Below are 5,933 nucleotides of genomic sequence, written 5' to 3' on the forward strand. Positions count from 1 at the left end.
AGACATCAGATTCTTTATATATGTCATTAGATAATAGATGGCGCATTGCCATAGAGAAAGAACAGGAAATTAGGGAGAAAGTTTTTGCACAATACTTTCCCGACCTGTCAAATTCTGAATTATATGATGTTATTGATCTAAATAAAGGACTCTTCTTCACTAGAAAAAGAAGACTCTGGCTGTTAGAAGGTAGAGTTGCTGATGTCAAAAAAGACACCCATCTATTTATGCAAACCGTTGTCAAGACTCACAAAGCACGTCTGGCCAACCAGCAAGTAGAAGAAGAATCGGTTATATCCACACCGGATGAAGCATTTGATGATGAAGGAAATTTGGTTGTAGAACCAATCGACACTATTGATGTCAATGCCTTGGATGTAGAAGATGTCACTCAGGACATACCTTCTGAGGGAACAGGACAGGAGCATTAGGCCGAACAGGGCAATGAGAAAGGCAAGGACAGATAAGAAGCGGCTAGGGAACAGGTAGAGAAGAAGAAGAGGGATGAGGATGAGGTAAAGTAGAAAGAGGAAGAGAAGAGAAAAGAGGAAGAGGAGAAAAGAAAAGGTGAAGATAAGAAGAGGCAAGAAGATGAGAGGAAAAAGAAAGAAGAAGAGGATAAAGAAGAAAAGAAGCGGAAGGATGAGGAAAAGAAGAAGAAGGAAGAGGAAGATAAAGAAGAGGAAAAGTGAAAGGAAGAAGAAAAGAAGAAGAAGGAAGAGGAAGACAAGGAATAGGAAAAGAAGAAGGAAATAGAGAAAAAGAAGAAGGAAGAAGAAGAAAAGAAAGCGGAAAAGGACAAGACAGGAGAAGCGGAGAAGAGCACATAGATGGAGACTCTAAAGGCAACCGGGAGTCAAGCCAAACTGGCTGATATCACCAGTCCTATCGATCTCCAGTCTGCAAGTGAATCGGAGCTAATGCAGAGTATCAAGGTGGCTCAAGAGCGCCTTGAAAACATACGACGAAAGAAGGAGCAGGATGTAATCCAAGCTGCTGTGGATACGCTTACCGGTTTGATACCCGGTACAAATCTTCCAAACACCGATTCTTCATTAGCTAGACTAAAGCTCCTATGCACAGTAGTAGATGATCAAGTGCAGAGTCTTGAAGAGGCAGCATAGGCTAATGTCAAGAAGGAGAATCAAAAGGCTCTTAATATAGCTCTGGTGAAAAAGTTGAATGAACTCCGGTCTAAACTGAAGAAAGAACAAAAGGATACAAGGGACGCTCTAGATGAGGGGAATATGCTATTCAACAAAATTTGTCAACCCCATCTGTTTTATGATGATGTGCTAGCTCAGAAGCAAAAGCTTCAAATAGACTTATAGTCTTACCTGAGCATGTTCAAGCTACCTTATGATTCCTTTGCAACTTATGGGCAAACCATTCACCAATTTTAGATCCAGTCAGCCAAAATGGAGCAAGAGATCAACACATGGTCTACAGATTTGCAGGAGCTACAACTGGTTTTACTTCCACGTCTGCAAATTCTTTAAAAGTGTTATCTGAACTTGGATGCCTTGACAATTACACAAGAGATGAGCACAGTTGATGCCATGGAAGAACAGGTCTCTCAGATGCAAACAGAGAAAGAAGTGGCCACCTCCCTACTTGAGTCCTGGTCTCTATCAATGAAGCAATTCTTGCAGGACTATAAATCTATTTTTGACAAGTACTATTCCTTATTGTCATAAACTTTTATTATTTATATATATCAAATGGAAACAGGGTTGCTTAGTGGTACTTTGTCATTGTTGGCAAAGGGGGAGAACTATTCTATTTTGGAGAAGTATAGGGGAGAAGTATCTGGTATTTAAATTTTTTTTGCTATATGCTTTGATATATGCTATCTGCTCTGATATCTCAATATTTATGCTCTATATGCAAAATTGCTATTCATTGTATTGTTCAAGGGATAGTGTATATGCTTAGGGGGAGCAATTTTTCTAATGGCATAATTTTGTTGTAAAACACTTAGATGTCAAAATTTTATTTTCCTAAGTGTTGCCATCAATGCCAAAGGGGGAGATTGTTGGCATTCTTGATGTTCATGTTGTGATTGTCATTGATGGACACACACTTGCATTAAGATCCTCTTTATATGTATGAGTTAGAGCACAACCGGTATTTGTTCCAACAAATATTTGTTCCAACCGGTATGTTGTAGGTATGTTGTATTATAGTCTTTAGACTATTGATGTTTTGCAGAATGTGTTTACTGGTCTAAAGTGGCATGTTGACCTCAAGTGGTACGAGGGATTAAAGCGGCATAACACATTTCTACCAGTCTTCATTTTTGATAAACCGACAACCGGTATTTTGTATGAACTGGTAATACTCTGTGATGAGTTACCAATCCATCGATTGTTTGACGGTGTCGACACTGTAGCGATGCTTTTTGTGACGTACTACCTAGTATGTCCAGGTTCACTGAACCTAGGAAATTGTAATGCAATCCCATCGGACCGACATGAAATCAGTTTCCTTTATAAGGACATCATGTCTAGGGTTTTAGTGTGTTGTTGTTGTTGTTGCGATAGTCGATGTTGCAGCTAGGGTTTAAGGAGGTCAAGGAGTTGGAAAGAATATGAATGTGTAGAAGACTGAAGTAATGCAGGAGTGCATTAAGAACGAGCTATCCAGGATCTAACCGAGCAGTCTGTGCTATTAGATAGATCAAACACTTGTTGATTACTCACATCTTTGGCAAGTTTGTAGCCCTTAACCGGGTAGGCCCAAAAGCCTTTTGTAAAATCCTCTAACAAGGTGGTTCACCTCTTTGAATCTAAAATCCTCTAGCAAGGTAGTCCTTGATCGGACTTATCTCCTAACAGAGATTGAGATTCCTAACAGGATCTGTTCTGGTGAAGAACATTGTAAGACCTTAATCGGTCTGGTTTCTATTCTGCAGATAGTGACTTGTGAGTTCCATCTCACTGTGGTTTTTCCCATTTGGGTTTCCACGTCAAATATCTTGTGTTATGGTTGTATTGATTTTGTGGGTGAATGCTTTATTTGCATTTTGGTTTGCATGTGTGATAATCGGTCTGTTTGTTAAACTGTTTTACCGGTTTATCTTTAGACTGTTTAAGTGTTTCAGTGCAGTGTTTTTTGGCATACTAATTCACCCCCCCCCTCTTAGTATTCATCAACAACAATATACATCCTTATATATACAAGTGTGCAATTATAACCAAATGCCCTTTCACAATGATCTTATGTCAACAATGTCCGAACTTGATCTGTCACCAGGGGATGAACCTCTCTACTATAATCAACAACATAGGACTGCATAACCTTAACTAATCTCAGCATCAATTAATATATACACAAACAATCTTTTATCCAAAACAACTTCCTTGAATTACTTCCTATCTTTTTGAAACACTTATTCTTCCAGGAATTAGGGGGTAAATGATGTTATCATGGTTATCTCCCCCCGAGGTTATGTTTCTCCTCGAGCTTTAGAAGATGTCACTTGTGCAAGGAATGCATTATGTTGGCCCATTGAATCATCCTTCTTGTTTTGCTGATTATTTGTGTTCTATTTCATTCTCCAAACTTGCTTGATCGCCTTCCTTTTCTCAGTAGCAAATTTTGGAGCAACATCTATCACCTTATTTAGTTTAGCAACCTTTGTTCCACAATACTTTGTTGTGTGACCAATATTGTTGCACTAGTAGCATACTATGTTCTTACTATACTATGGAGTAGGGAAGTTTCTATTGAACAGATTTGTTCTCCTTTTCCAATCCATACTTTTGTGACCAACTAATGGAACAAAAGAATTTCTTGACCATTTTAGGGTATTTCTATTTTTGTTTTATGTATGTTCCTATCCAACATGAATTCTACCCACTCTTTCATGCTGACCATAGTTGTTATTATCTTACATTTTAGTTAAAGGAGAATGAGTAGGGGCTGCAATATGCCTGAAATGATTTTCTTCTACACTCATGACTTTGTGACCAGTCCCATTACAATGATAACATAAGACATTTACACTTATAAGAGCAATAAAAGAATTCTTACTTACATCATTATGAGTAGGCCTAAGCATACTTCCACGATAAAAAATCTTATGTCCATAAGCATGGCATTTGTAACAATAACCATGGAATTTTGAATCATATCCGTAATTTTGGTTGACGACATTTCTCATTTGTCTCCTAGGAGCAACATATCTATGTCTACTGGAATTATTCCTTTTTTACTTGACCTCTATGACACCTTCATCATCCACCTTGGATTTTCCTTTTGGATCAACATATTTGATCTTTGTAGCAGCAGTTACATGTGTCCTCAAAAAATCAGTAGTAGTAGTCAAATCTATCTTCTTTCTTGGAGTATTTTTTACTGTAAAAATTTGTCCATTCTTGCTGGAAGATACAAGGTGTATGTTATTCTTAGAGATATCCTCATTTGTAGAATTTTGACCAACTTCATATCCAACATCCGTAGAACTTTGACCAACTTCATATCTTCTAATGCATTGGTGCTACCCTCATACTTTATTTTTATCTTAAGGTCATCCTTGCACTTCTCAAGTTCCTTTCTAAGGTTCACAACTTCTTGCTCCAACTATTGACACACTTTTTCTTTGGCATCCAAATGTGATTTTGTTACCTCATTTATCCTCTTGGTTTCTTCTAATTGTGTTTTCAGATTCGTAATATTTTGTTCTGACTCTTCAAGACATTTGTTTAGTTAGCCTTGTTCCTCGGCAACAACATTCCTATACTTTTTGTTTTCCTTTCTCAACCTCTTGATCTCTTCAAGTGCACATTCATGTTCAACTTCAAGGTCTACCTTAGCCTCAACTCCATCTTCATTGTAATGCCCCGCCAAGAAACCCCGAAGGGATTAAGCTATAACACAAGAATAGACTGCAATAATTTTTTTTTTAAAGTTACACCACATTAAGATACAACAAGATATCAAAGAATCAGATTACATAGCGGAAGACATCAACTAACGCCTAAAGAGTTTCCCAACGAGATTACTTAAATATCACAATTCACTTAACTCACACAATTAATCCAATAAGCTGATTATCTTAATAATGAAATAATTCTTAAGCAGGATAATTTCTTTCAAGAGATGGAAATATAATTCACAAGCAAAGATTCATCCATTAAGATCTATTCATAATCTTCATTCAAGCTTTTCATTAAAAATACAAGCCATACATCTAATATTCTAACACACTAGAATTTCATCATAAACATATGAGATATTTTCCAGCATACTTAATTTCCTTAACAACAACTGAATATATTCCATTACTCTAAGTTACATTATTTCATATTCCAATTTAATACATTATAAAAGATGATTACATACATGCATCTACGATAAATCTCATCTAAACCACTTATGCATTCGATCAAAATGGCATTCAAGAAGGAACCGCATATAAACATTTAAAGTTAATTCCATTTATCCACTTAACCATTCTAACATAAGCTAATCATACATGATAAAGCTGAATAAAGGAAACATAAGAGAATACATCACATAACACCATAGTGATCTCAGAGTTCACCCTTAAAGGGCTACATCTCCGGGTCTGCTCAACTACAAGACCCCTCTGATAAATAATAAAGTTAAGAATACAAGAGGTTACACCATTACAATCCGGCCACCAAGGCGAAATATAAACAATATACAAACGACCACATCGGTCAATAAATACATAAACGATCCTTGAAAAGAACAGGATCTAGCTGAACATAATCAAAGCTAATACAAAGGTCCAGAAGAGCATCCACAAAACTGAGCCATCACCACCCAAGGTCTAACATGAAACCGACACTCACAAGGGCAAAGACAAAAGGATGACCCACAAAGGTACTCCTATTAGGACAAAACGACAACACACTAGCGAACGTAGGGACAAGTGTCATCACACAACCTGGTACGGTTACCAT

This window comes from Cryptomeria japonica, chromosome 8, assembly GCF_030272615.1.
Source record: "Cryptomeria japonica chromosome 8, Sugi_1.0, whole genome shotgun sequence".
In the NCBI taxonomy this organism is placed as follows: Eukaryota; Viridiplantae; Streptophyta; class Pinopsida; order Cupressales; family Cupressaceae; genus Cryptomeria; species Cryptomeria japonica.